At 35.5% G+C, this 14,877-nt stretch overlaps 1 protein-coding gene across 2 annotated transcripts in view; it reads left to right on the top strand.

The window, feature by feature from the left end:
* Positions 1–239: 239 nt before the first annotated feature.
* thsd7ba (thrombospondin, type I, domain containing 7Ba) overlaps positions 240–14,877 on the top strand; it is a 402,275-nt gene continuing 387,637 nt past the window's right edge. The window contains exons 1-2 of one of the 2 annotated variants that reach the window (XM_073912504.1): positions 240–577; positions 1,315–1,524. The gene's annotated coding sequence lies outside the window, so the exon portion shown is untranslated. Of the gene's footprint in view, positions 578–1,230; positions 1,525–14,877 lie in introns of those variants that run through there. The other variant, XM_073912505.1, reaches the window with a different exon arrangement.

Raw genomic sequence — 14,877 nt, 5'->3', positions numbered from 1 at the left:
AATATCAAAACATTAGCCATGCGCTAAAACATGCTAGCAAGTCAACATGTAAAACATCAAACTTAATCTAACGTAAAAGGTTTAATCTTAACCAACTTTTTAGTAAAGAACAGCTCATTTGATTGCAAGGAGGACTATTTGTCATGTTTTGTGATCTATGTGTGTGCTGCAAGTTTTCTAGTAAATGTTTAGCTTCTCGAGTGCATTTTCATTCAGAGAGTGTGAGAGAAAACCTAGAAGAGAGATAGAGTTCAAATGAGAGCAGAGAGAGGTTTGTCATCAACTTTTCTAAGACAATTCAGATCTCAAATAGTCTTTTCAATGACACTTCAAAACAATCAAACAATGGAGCCCATCTGTCTTGTGTGCTTCGCTCGGGCTCTGCTGTGCTTCACATGCCCTGCAGTGGGAAATGAAAGCCCACGGTGCTCTGTGTTGTAATCATCCAACAAACATTCACAAAAATACACAACCCGTGTGAACAGAATTGTGAAGAGACTATAAAGCGCCTTCATTTCCCTTTAAACTGCAGTTTAATGAGAAACGCTTCAGAACACTGACACGCTGACATGCAGAGGTACGTTTACTGAGGTGCAAAATATTCATAGTACAGGAATAGTTCACAATACAATTTTTTCATTTACATTTTTCCCCCCTAGCCTGTATTGTCTTTGCAGATATGTTTGTGTTTTTATATATACATTGAGCTTGATTTATGTATGCTGTGTTCCAAAAGGTTTCATAGAAGACGAAAACACAGCATAAACAAATCACAGTATACATGCTTTGTATTTCTTTTGAAAGCGTACAGTATTTTTGATTAAAATCAGACTAGAATGACAGTTTATTGTGCTTTTTAATATAATAAGTTTGACAGAATACTAACTTACATTGCTTTTATGAAAAAAAAAAACAACTGCAATGCAAACATTAGTTAAAATATTTACATTTTTGTTCCATAGAAGAACATTTTACAGTTTAATAAAAACTCTATAAAAATTATAATAATAAAAATTTCTAACACATTATGTTGTGTTTGGTGATGAAGATGAAAGGGGAGTTAATGATTTTAGCTGTGTGATGATGCTGAGTTCAGGGACCAGAGATGAATAGAAAAAGCATGTCTATATATATTTCTCAGAATACACAGAATAAACTACAGTACTGCTAATCATTCTTAGTCATCTGCTTTCTGAGGAGAGAGAACATATTTAGCATGTATTAGGAAGCAGAGAGTATGTTATTGGTGCAGTGGACTGGCATAAGAAGGGGCTGAGACAAGAGATGGAAGTATAACAACAGTTTATTATATAGCATGGCAGGTATAATCAGAACTTAATGACCTTGGTTGCAAGGTGGAGATGGATGACCAGATGGACTAGGGGGACCAGAGGATAATGCGGAGGAGCCAGGCACACAGATAAACGGAGTAGGGATCGACAACAACCAAAGAGGAGAGACCAGGAGAAACCACACTAGGAGGGAGGGACAAAGACACTGGATATCATAGGGAATGAGAGAGAGGTAAGCAAGTTTAGAAACAGATATAGAGACTGATTGTGGGATTGCAGTCCTTTGTTAATGCAACGAGGCCGGACCCTGTTTGAGGGTTCTTTTAACGCTGGAGTGATGAACGGGAATGATGTCAGGGATGAAAACATCTACATATTAGACTGCTGTAAAAATGCATAAATCTGTAATCAACCTCAGTCCTGGTCAAAATTACTAAATAATTAAATAAATTACAGGATTTGAACTCTTTAATTGCAAATGATGTCACTGATTTTGTGAAAAAAAATTACAGTCTTAGACATGTGAAAGATTATTGACAACATTGCCTTTGATGCATTGTTTTTGATTGATTTTCATTTTTTCTCCTTAATTAACTGTTGGTTGCTGTTTTTGTCCCATTGACTTCCATTATAACCACATTCGGTGGTGCATAAATACACAGTCTTTGATTTGTTTACTCCATGTAGTTCTGAGAGCTGAGATACACATTTTGATTTTCTCAGACACAACAAGGCAAGTGCACAAAGGCCACTCTCACACACTCACAGACACAAACACTTTAATTTGCTGTTATTATTCTTTTCTCCGGGTGTTTCGGTTTTCCCCACAGTCCAAAGACATGCGGTACAGGTGAATTGGGTTGGCCAAATTGTTCGCAGTGTATGAGTGTGAATGAGTGTGTATGGATGTTTCCCAGAGATGGGTTGCGGCTGGAAGGGCATCCGCTGCATAAAAATGTGCTGGATAAGTTGGTGGTTCATTCCGGTGTGGCGAACCCGGAATAAAAAAGGGACTAAGCCGACAAAAAAATTAATGAATGAAAATAAGATGCAGCGGTCAGTTTTTTGGCTCTGTTAACAAACTGCTATTATTCCTAATATTTAATTTTTCACTAATAAATAATGTGAGTGTAAAGGGGGAACACTTTGAGCTTTTCCACTTTTCAAGCACTCCCAGAGTTAGTCAAAAATGCATTTGAGCAGATTGTTGTTGTACAGTAGTGTAGATGCTCATGTGGTCAAATGCATTTAATCAACCTCAAAAGTCCACCTGCCTACTTTTTTTTTTTTTTTTTTGCCAGCTGTCAGATAACAAAGCTTCTGTTTCTCTTGTTTTTTTCTTCTTCTTCACCCTTCATATGTAAATTGAGCTTAATTTGCAATATTACCAACTACAGATCTTCATCTAAAAAAAAAAAAAAAAAAAATTGAAAAGTGTTTGAAACTGGACAAAAAAGATGGATTATACTGTAGTAATAAATGAGAATCTTTCCCTGGTCTATTGGTGATGCAGCTAAAGAAATGACATTGTAATTTCAGGTTCAAACAGTGATCTTTTTGCAGTGCTTATTTAGATTTTGCAGGTTTAAAACAGGCCAATGAAATGATGGCATTTTTCTGTGTATCTGTAAAATGAAGAAAGAGAAATTTTAGCTTAGTACTTTGTCTGGGCTTTAAGCTATTACTCGATATGTCTCCTTGCAGTACCATCTGATTAATGACTCTGTCGTCAAATTACAGTCTGTATTCAAAGGTGGCTCTGTGCTAAAACAAGCAGTCGATGACCTCTAGCTGCACAAGTGATGGCATGCTAGTAACTGTCTTTTAAAACCCAGTTTTACCCCACAAGAACATCTCCACCAAACATCTCCTGCTGTGTCGAGGTGGTTTTCACCTTGTCCATCAAGCAGTGCCATGCAGGACACAGAGGATTGTCTAAATGTAAATAAGAGAAGCATCTCGAAACAGGTTTTCCTAAAGCTAAGCTGTAATGGATAACTTCACCCGCTCAGTAATTACTCACTGTCTCTCCTCCATGGTGTTTTCATTACTCCTCTTATGATCTGTCTGGGTTGACATAAAGAGTCTTTGGAAATCTGCCTTTACTCTGCTTGACGAAGACATCCATATGATTTTCAACAAACTTTTTCAACAGCTCGTTCTGCTCTCTCTCTCTCTCAGTGATTTAACCTCAAATAAATCAGGATTATAGAACTTTAAGACTTGTTTTATTGTTAGACTGGATGAAAGTTGTTTTTGGCCTGCCACTTTAATCATAAATAGTAGACAGCCCTTGGGGTCATACTTTAGAGGTGGCAGTGTCTGAACATTATATGATTGTGGCAGGAGAGGTAATTAGTTGCCTAGTGTCATTAATTTACGGGTCCTTCTCTCTGTCCTATCACAAAACTGCATTCGGGCTATAAAAAGAGGGAAGCATTTGCTACCTGGGATGCGTCACCTGATTAGTTGCGGCGCCGTGAACGCGCTTCGTCACTTCCCACACCTGTTGAGGGCAGTGAGGGGTTTTGATCGGGCTGGAAGTTGCTTCGCCTGAATTGTTTGGCTGCAATCGCCAACGCTAGAACGCGTGTAAGGACTGGAAAAGGTAAGCAAGCGTCTGTCTCATGTTTTGGTTGTCGCGATCGTTTTGGAAACGCTGTGTCCGCTTTTCTCAGCTGCAAGAACTAGATGAAGGTGCGCGACTGTTTGTTGGCTGTGCCGGCTGTTTTTTTTTTTGGTTTACACAAGGACTGCTTAACTTTATTTTGTTTGTATATTTATCTATTATAGTTTGTTGGGTTTCATTTTCTCTATTGGATAAATCCATATAGTTTGGCTGGATTTATTTGTTTATTTTTATTACTTTGACTTATTCATCCAGCATGTTTTAATTTGAGATTTTCCTTACATTTTGTGTGAATCTTTACTTTTGTTTTTTTTTTTTTTCATTATTGTTTCATTTATCTTCTCTTTAGTAACTAATTTGGTTTAATATTTAATTGTTTCCTCCCTTTAAGGTAGAATTTAGTTGCTTTTCTTTGTTTTCATTTATCAACTTTATTACATTTTGTATTTTATCTAATAATTTACTTGTGTAACGGATTTTTTTTGTTTAATTGGTCCGACTTTTTAGGCTGGTGACAGAGCAAGAGCTCCCTAGGGGGGAGGCTAGTTTTATTGGACATTTTAGAATTTCTCGCAGTGTGTAGTGATCACTGTGTGCTGGTTTGTGCGTGTGGGTGCTCTCTTTTTTACACAGTGGATTGTAGTGGTTTTCACTTTCCTGAAGTACAGTCTGGCCACTTTCCCTAACGCTGGCGAGCTCTGGCCTTGGGGCACCTTCATAAATTTACAAACTGTCATGTCAATGTCGAAATATTGGTTTTAATCCTGTTTTTTTTTATGTGAGGTTTGTTAATAAAGAAATCTATTTTTGTGCCGTGCCAATGTCTCTGACTGCAATTTGGTGGAACGAACTTGTGCGTGCCTTTTATATGGGTGGTGCGTGTATTTAAATTATTTGGGTGAAATTCCCAAGGTGGCGTAGTCGGGTAAATCATTAATATTGTCAGATTGGAGGTCTAGCTCCATCCGCCCACCTGCCACCCGTCACATTATTATTTTAGCTGATGAGGGATAAGTGCCTTATTTCTACTGAGTGGTACATTGTAGTTTAGTACAGTACAGTAAGATTTGGTTCAGTTTTGGTTTGTTTTTAGGGAGGTGCAGATTAAAGGTCAGCATGAACAAACACATAATTGTCACAGTGTGGTGTCTTTTTTTGTTTCACTTTCACTTTCTTGTCATGTGTTTGTGTCATGTGTTGTGTTCCATGTGCTTTCTGTTATTGTCATGTGATTCCTGTGATCAGTTTTCCCGCTGTTCATTAGTTTCATTAGTTCCACCTGTCTCTTCCCTGTTTGTATTCAGTTTAATTATGTCTTGATTATTTAAACCCCTGTATTCAGTTCATTCATTGTCCGTTATTGTATTGTCACATCTTTATTTCCTACCTCAAATCACTTTTATTGTCACATCATCAGCAGCACGTGTGCTATGATAAGTGAAAAGCTTAGGTGCTGGCTCCAGACAGTACAAAATACAGACAGTGCAAATACAACAACAATGTAAAATTGACAGTGATTTGTACAATGAATAGGTGTCCACATAGTTGTAGGCAGTATTGTTTCAAGTATGGATTGGTTAAAGTGCAGTGCATGCTATATATTGATGGTGTTCAGTGAGGGGTATGGAAGAGTCTGTGTGTGGTGTGTTAAGTGTTCATCAGCCTGATAGTCTGAGGGAAGAAACTTTCCTTCAGCCGGCTGGTGCTTGACTGGATGCTGCGGAACTGTCTGCCTTAGGGTAGCAGAGAGAAAAGTCTATGGCTTGGGTGGCTGGAGTTACTGATAATTCTCTTGGCTTTCCTCATGCACCGCCTGGTGTTGATGTCCTGGAGGGAGGGAAGCTCACCTCCTTCTATGCGTCCAGTAGTTCGCACAATCCTATGTAGGCCTTTGCGATTGCTGCTGGTGCTATTTCCGTACCAGGTGGTGATACAACCGGACAGAATGCTCTCCACAGTGCAGGTGTAGAACGAGTGGAGGATGTGGGGGCTCATTCCAAAAAAAATGTTTGATGGTCCAGTTTATGTTGTAAGTGCTTTAATGTAATAAATACATGTTCACTGATAACTCCTGCGGTCTGTGTGTTTGTGAGTAAGCCACCTGTAACTGTAATGGGAGACTTTATGGTAGAATTGTTGTTGCTCAAATGAATTTATTTCACATTACAACCAACGGTGGAGATTCTTGCCGCATGAAATGTTCGACAGGCATTGCAATAATGACTAAACTAACTGGCATTTTAGTCCAGACAAAACAACATTTGCTTTTAAAATTAAAACTGGTTTATTGTCTTTAATAATAGAGGTATTCCCTTTTGTTAAAGTGTCTTCATTGATTCCCATCAAGGATCATTCTTTGGTTTAAGATCAGTGTAGTGTTTTGAATTGTAATATCAGATGTATTATATTTATGGGCTATGCATTTTGCAATGAGCAAACCAAGTAAATGCATGCATTATTTGTTTTCGCTGATGTATCTGTCTGTTTAGTTCATTCATTATTTCAGAAAAAAAAAAAAAAATTAAAGAGTGTGACTTCATCATAATCTGATTTCAGTAAATAGACTGGCTCAATTAATCTATGCTCTGTTTGTAATATTTCTGGATTTACTGTAAAAACTTGGTAGATGTGCGGCAATGATGGGCAACACTGAAAAAATGTAGGCCAGGAGGAAACGAAGAGCATGACGCATGTAAACAGCAGTGAAATGTGTTTGAAAACAAGTCTCGGTGGAGTCGGGTTTACATTTCAGCAAATACCGATGATGTCTTATTTCCTAGCCCTCACCTCACCCCTCTACCATTCCTTTCCTCTGCTCAGAGAGAGAGCCGTTAAGTGCTCGGTTTGCGTGCAGGTGCTAAAATCACACAAAATCCCACTCGCTGTTTTCTCAGCGCCTAATTAATGGTACTTTGAGAGCCGCATATAATAATTCAAGGTTAGCAAAAGACCAAGGGTTATGATTTAATGAGAACGTGTTGGGTAAAACAATGTTTTGCCACCGCTATGTGAGGAAGCGGCTGATGAATTGTTTAATCAAGTTGTCATAGTTTACAGGAACTTTGGGAATTAATAGCTACTATAGTCCATTATCATGTTGATTTCCATCAAATGACAACTTTTATAGCTCTGTTTGAGCTTATAAGGAGTTAAATAGTTTGTATAATGGGAATTTTTTTTTAATAGATTCATTATTTAAATGCCTGCCAGGCATTCTGTAAATTTAATGTTTGGAGATTATTTTTTTTCTTTCCCCACAGGTGAAGCTTCCATGATTTAAAGTCTCATTACTACATGTCACGTAAAATTAGACAGGGATACTCAATCATATGTGTGAGGCAAATTAATCGGCATATTAAATAGTATCCTGTAAGTTGCGTTCATAATTTGATTAAAAGTAACTGCCTTTCTTTGCCCTGCTCCTAAACCAGACTTTCTTTTTATCCTGTGTAAAATACAACCCCCACCCGTGGTAAAATGAATTTATGGCCATTATATATCCTTCAACTTTTCACCCCTCGGGATTCCTCCATAAAATATCATGGGGAGAAATGTGTGAATAGTGCCAGAAGGAGCCACTTAACAATAGATTGTATGGAAATTAAGCTATAAAGGCATAAACACTGTTAATTAAATCCTGAGAAACAGAGAAGTGTAAATGTTCAATTATTGCATGCAACAAGCCATGGCAGGTTGCAACAAAGGTGCTATTGTATTTTTAGGGCTGTTTCTATTGTTTCTATTTCAAACAAACTACTGGAAAACAAATGAACTTGTCTAAATGAATATATCTAAATATATCTGATTATGAATAAATGGAGTTTTAAAAATGAAATGCAAATTGAATACCATGTTAATGTATTACTGTTTGTGCTTTATTTTTTGATCAAATAAAACTTTGAGGAGTAGAGACTGCTTTTAAAAATATATACACAATTCAATTCATTATTTCTGTAGCACTTTTACAATATAGATTGTGTCAAAGCAGCTTAACATAGAAGTTCTAGTAAATTGAAGAGTTGAAGTTCAGTTTAGTTCAGTGGCGAGGAATAAAAAAATCACCAATTGACAAGAGTGAAGAAAAAAAAAACAACAATAAAAAACCAGGCAAAGTTGGGCATGACCATTTCTCCTCTGGCCAAACTTCTTGTGCAGAGCTGCAGTCTAGGCACCGCAGCTTATCAATTGCTGGACATACACCGTGGAGAAGCTAAAGGTGTGAGTAGGTCACCTGCGGGTGTACAGGCAGGATCAATGTGAAGACTCGTCTGTCACTGGGGTCTTTCATGAATTTGTCTCATGCTTTCTTCTCATCCATTTCCACCACAGCATCTTCTCAGTATACGGCCTAGTCCAAGATTATGGAGAGCTCAGGATAAGGAAAAATAGACTAACATAACTTAAGATACCGTTCAAAATATAATTATAAACAACCCCAAACTTTATAATGACTGTGTACAATAAAAATAAACTATAAACTAAATTAAAAGCACTTATTCTTTAGGAACATAAATCTGTAATATTTGTCTCTCCTATATGTCTGATAAATTACACTGTTATTGTAATTTTCAAAGACATTTTGAACACGAAGTGCTGATTTTATATTCAGAACGGCTCTGCTGATCAAAGATAGATTTATTTTTCCCTGATGGTATTCACCGACTGTGCAAAAGTCAACAGCTTTGTGATTTAATATCCCAATGAATGATAAGCTATTTATCGCTCTCACAGCAGAGAATTCTTTAATTAGAAAGATTTGCTCATACACTTTGAAAATTCTGTCTTGTCTCTAGCTGTTAAGATAAAGAGCTGTTTTTACACGTCAGTTCATTTGCTTATCCAGCATGCTCAAGAACAGTTATTCCCAACCATGTATACTTAAGACGGTCCCAAGGTGTGATTAAAAAGAGATTTGGGTATACTTTGGTAAACCTGTAATTCTCATTAAAATTTGCACAAATGATGGTGTAATCGCTCTTGGGTGATATTTTGGAACTTGTTGAGCTTCAGTGCTTTTTAAATTCCACCTCACAAAGAGTACAAATGACTTCTGGTAAATGTCCCATCTGGCTCTGATTTATGAATAAATTCACTGATAATTCTTTCTCAGAGACTGCTTCTCTCAGAACACATACAAATGAGCTCAGGTGTTTTATTAAACGGGCCATATGATGCTTTGCAATGTTTTTCTTTTCTTTAGCATCTAATAGCGTGTTTGTGTGAGCAATATTTCAAAGCTCATAGTCTCTAACTGAAAGGAATTATCTTGTCTCACACTGCTGAAAACACACAGATCGAAGTCTAGATGGTATTAAAAGAAAGAAAAGCAATGCTTTGGTACATTGGTGCTGCCTTGGCATGGTGATTTGCAGTATATTTTGAGAGTTATAACATAAAAAACTGCCTGCTGTGCTTTGCTTGCAAAGTTGGTTCCAATCAGTCTGCTTGATCATCCATACTGTAGATAGAATCCTAAGCTCAAACTGAGACAATAGTCCCTTTCACAAAGAGATAGCGATAAATATCCGGAAAATTACCAGAACGACTTTACTGGTAGGTTCAAATAGGCGCTGTTCACACTGCAAAGGACGTTTTGGAATTTTTCCGGAAAAGACCATACACACATCTATTTTAAAATTCTGGTAAATCCTGACCTCATTAATCATTTATGAACTCTAAACGGCTGTGCTTGTATTTGTAAGTATGAAAGGGGTTAGGCTTTTTTTTTTGTAGTTACACTTTAATTTAAAGCTTTAACATTCATGCAGCTGCATTTATCTCAGAGACATCCAAAGGTAGAAGCCCTAACTGCAACTAAAAACAGCTTTGTTTACACATTTTTTACTACATTACAAATCCTGTGGATGGATAAGTAGACCTATTGTGAGCATCTTCGATGTCAAGTTATGGAGGAACACTTTCGCATGTTGAGATGTCTATATGTTTGTGTGTTAGCGCTCACCGAAGCTCTTCTTCACGTGCACACCTGTCACAACTGAATGCAAAGCTTGCAGGTAAACTCACAGTGGTTTATCTTAAGCATTTTAGGTATAATTTTTTTCCACAGTTGGCATTAAGAAGAAACAGAAACATTATCTGACTAACAACTAGCAGCTAAATGTGTCTGGAAAAGTATTCAAAGGATTTTTATTTATTTATTATTATTATTATTATTATTATTTTTTTTTGATAAACAGCATGTATGTGGATGCGTCTGAGTGTTCTGATTGTCAGGAGAGATCGCAGCACATTCTAAACATATACACGCTCATCTCCTCAGTTTTCCTTCTGTGTTCACACAGCGCAGCATTTTGGAAAATTACCAAGAATGGTACAACTTCTCTCCCTGGAAAATTAGAGGAATGAATTTACCGATATTTAAAAAAAAGGGCTCTTCACATACAATCCCTTTCCGAAAGGTTCGTTATGTGTGTAAGGGGCTTAGGTTGCTGATCTTGAATCATTAAAAAAAAAAAAAAAAAAAAAAATTACAAAATGTTTCACTAAGTAACTTTTTAAGAAAGGTAATGTGTTAACTTTTTTTTTTTTTTTGCATATTTAAATTTTAAGATTGGGTTTAATATGGTTACTTTTTACTTCTTAATGTAGCTTTTTTTCAACACTGATGAACAGTTTGTATTTACCGTTGCTTTTAAAATAGGATGGGGGTCTTACATTATCAATGCATTTGAGGTGTGTTATGGTGCACGGGGTTAGCTGGCCTATCAGAGAGCTCAGTGATTTTTGGATGGAGGGGCATTCTATGAACTGAAATCAATAACTTTTTGATAGATTTTTTTTAAAGAATCAATTTGATTCAGATTTATTTTTTTAGTATTGATTGTGAAATTGAAAACAGCTAAATAAATAAAACACATTCCTTATAATATTGAGACAAAATAAAAATGAATCTTTTTTTTTTTTTTTACAAGATTGGATGAACATGTTCACTTTATTTCATTGGCCACTTTTCGAGCACACTCCAGTGTGACTGCTACATTTACAGTTGCAATCAGAATTGTTAAACCCCCTTTGAATTTTTTTTCTTTTTTAAATATTTCCCAAATTGTTTAACAAAGCAAGATTTTTTTTCATAGTATGTTTGATAATGTTTTTCTTCTTCTGGAGAAAGTCTTATTTGTTTTATATAGGCTAGAATAAAAACTTTTTTTTTTTGGTTGTTTATAGAACAAACCATTTTTATGCAATAACTTAATTAATTACCCTATCCTGCCTAGTTAACATAATTAACCTGCATTGAAGCTGTATAGATGTGTCTTAAAAAATAATGTTAAAAATTATTTACTTTCATCATGGCAAATAAATCAGTTATTAGAGATGAGTTATTAAAACTATTATGTTTAGAAATGTCTTGAAAAAAATCTTCTCTCCATTAAACAGAATTTGGGGAAAAAATAGAGGTTTTATAATTCTGATTGCAACTGTACAACAGGCCATTATGAACCGCATAAAAAGTAAAGAAAAATCCCAGTGCGTTTTAACCAAACTAAATGAGGCAGATATTAAACCAACCCTAGAGAGTTTCAGACTAGGAAAAGAGGTAATGCTGTAATGTTAAAAAATAACAATAAATGATGTTAATCTGTTCTAGTACACAGAAAAGACCCCACAACAATGAATAAAGAGAATTTGAGAAATCTGTCAACTAAAGCATTAGTTGTTTTCATTAATCAGTGTAATACTTTACAGTGGGGGGTCAGTGTACTTGAGCTTTTCATTTTTTTTTCTTCCTGTTTTTGCTGCCTTTCCGGCTTGGATCCCCTGTTTAAATGTCTTCATCTCAGTGTAGGTGTGTCAAATGCAGACGCAGGGAGTCGTTATGACTCACAAATGAAGGAAGGAGTGATATGAGGCACAGCCGGAGGTCTGTGAATTGCAGCATCTGCTTAAAACGCACAGACGACAAGAAACAGATGCTATTAAGTGTTTGCAAGGAAGAGGTGTCTTTAGTCAGCACTATAAAAAATAGTCTTCCTGGACATCGTGGCATTATTACAATGGTTTTTACCAGCAGAATGCGAGGAGCTGACTAAAGCAAGCAGAGGTGAACACTACTGTGTTTGATGTTGCACGTTAACTGCATGCATCGAGTGTGATTAATTCTTTTCATTGATTGTCTAAAGTTTAATCAGGTTTTTTATGTTAATCTATCTGTATTTAAGCGTACATCTTGTAAAGCTGGCACCTCTCCTCCTGCCCCAATGATCATTTGGACAGTGATCCACTACAGTCCTTTTGATCTATAGATTGAGTGACATTCATTAAACTCTTTAAGATGCAGTGACAGTGTTGATCATTACGCTGTGTTTGTGTTAGATAAGAGAAGATTTAGGTTGTGTAACAAAAAAGCAACCATATTTAAAGGGAAATCTACTCATTTCCTTACTGTTCCAAACAATTATGACATTAAAAAACTCCTTTGGAGTAGGGCTTCACGATTCTGGCGAAAATGAGAATCACTTTTTTTTTTTTTTTTTTTTTTTGCTTAAAATCAAGATCACAATTTTCTAACGGTTCTGTAGATGTACAATAAATTTTAATTTAAGTAAACTATTATTATTGTTATTTTTTCAAGCATATGGTAAAGCAACAATAATAATACTAGGCCTATGTACAGGTCTACTTTTGGATAAAATTCTAAATTTTATATAGACTTTAAATAGTGGTGTCACAATCACCAGTGATCCAGCTGGAGCAGATTGCTGGTAAACATACAGATCGTTGGAGAACTACAAATCCGCCAGCAAAAGAACTACATATTCAGTCAGAACTACATATTCACATGATTGCAAACAGACACAGCTGAAGCTGTTCAGGACTAATTACACAGACCAAATACACCTCTTAAACACACACACATGTTGCTGAGTCTTGTTAAACTGTTAGTATTTAACTTTTTTTAATGTTAAACATTTCGACACGGTTTCCTTGCCTTCATGTTTTTAAACCTTGCTTTGTTTTGTTTATCTGTTCCTGTCTGCTGCCTGGCTTTTTGACCATTTGCCTGTTTATTTGTTTACGACTCTGGATTGCCCAAATACAAATCCAGTGTTGACTGTTGCTTGCCTGACCATCCTGCTAATAAACCCTGCATTTAGATCTGCACTCCATGTTGTCAGCATCTTCACATTACAGGTGGAAATGTCCTGATTGTTAAATCACAGTAGAGTGATGATATCAGAATACAACCATTCCTAATTCTGAAGTTTAATTATTATGTTTGAGACATGCATCATTTGCCATTGAGAACATTCTTAGACCTTTATTTTCCACTGGTAAAATGGGAGATTTGTCATTACCAAATTCCCAATTCTATTCTATTCTAATAAATTATATAGGTTAAAACAGTAGTAGAACACTTTGTGTTCGCTATGAAAGAAAAAAAAAAAACATATCAAATGCTTGTCGTAATCATAACTGTAAAATGCGATATGATCATTTAAATGCTGTGTGCGCTTTAGGTTTGCCTTTCACTGCAGTGTATTGTTCATGTCATGGCCACAGTCACTTTAAGAAAAAAAAAATTACATACTTTCTCGGCTCCCAAACGATTGCTCTGTGCAACAAACTGAGTGTTATAATTACAACTTTATTACCTGTTATTCACAGTCTATGCAGGTTCTGTTCAATACATTGAGTACATTGGCAGGCACACGCATGTCCTCTCGGCAGTAAGCAAACACCTTAAGTTCAGCTCATGTGTGATTTCGTGGCCGCCACTATATCATTACATCAAGACAGAAATTAAATTTTGGGTGAATTATAACCTAAGTACAGTATGTGACACTGTTAACACCATTTGGAAATGTCCATGTTGCTGAGCAACATTTATAAAACATAGTGAAGACTTGTGTGACCGCCTTTATGCTCTATCCTGAACTTGAAAATATAATTGGCTGAATTGTAGAGATGCTGGATTAAGAATTGAATCGAGATTGCAATCTTTTTTTTCGGTGAATCGTGCAGCCCTACTCTGAAGTTTATTTTGAAAGATCAATAATGTTTATTGGTAATTTGTTGTACTGTTGTTAAGTCAATGGTAACATATAATATGATGTAGTCTACAGATAAAATAAATGTATTCCAGTTTTGATCAATAGAAGGATGTCATTTTTTTGTTAAATTATTCCTTTAAAATTGTATTCCATGAATGCAAATGTCCAAAATAAATGTTAAATAAATAATAAATAAATGTTTTACATATTAATCTTATTTATATTTGCATAAGCTAAAATAGTTATATATAGTCATATAGTATTTATATATATATATATATATATATATATATATATATATATATATATATATATATATATATATATATATATATATATATATATATATATAGACTTATATGTAATGAAATGTGGGTGATATTTTCCTTAACCTTGTATCATTTCGTCCAAGGTTTGTTAAATTACAAAGATTGTAAGAATTTCCTCTTAAATGATAAAAGTGATTAATGATTTTTTAGCTTAATATTTACTGTTGTAAAAGTTAACAACATTATTTTAAATTTGATATAGTTTTGCCTGTAACCTGCACTTCATTATCATGTGATTATAGTGTTAATATATAATGTAAATTATAGTTTCCTTAAATAACTCAGAGGTTATTTAAAGTACTTATAGAGTTTCTAGTTATGCAAGATTAATGTTAAAAGTGAATATGTGAAGGTAATTAAAATTCACTGTGATCTATAAATTTATGGGATATTACCAAATACTATGCATTAACTTTCTTAATCAATCTCAGTAGAAGTTTCCCTACACTGGTTGTCTTTTCCCATGGGTTTTTAAGCCAATCACCTGAACCGAAAACCCATGTTACTGATTTTGCTGAAGTAGCATAAAGGTGATGTGCAATACAGTGCTGATGGAACTATGGTGGTATTAAGAGACCCAAAGAGTGCCCAGAAGATCTGCCCCACATCAT

The sequence above is a fragment of the Danio rerio genome, chromosome 9 (genome assembly GCF_049306965.1).
Source record: "Danio rerio strain Tuebingen ecotype United States chromosome 9, GRCz12tu, whole genome shotgun sequence".
Lineage (NCBI taxonomy): Eukaryota > Metazoa > Chordata > Actinopteri > Cypriniformes > Danionidae > Danio > Danio rerio.
This window is presented reverse-complemented; position numbering and strand designations above follow the sequence as displayed.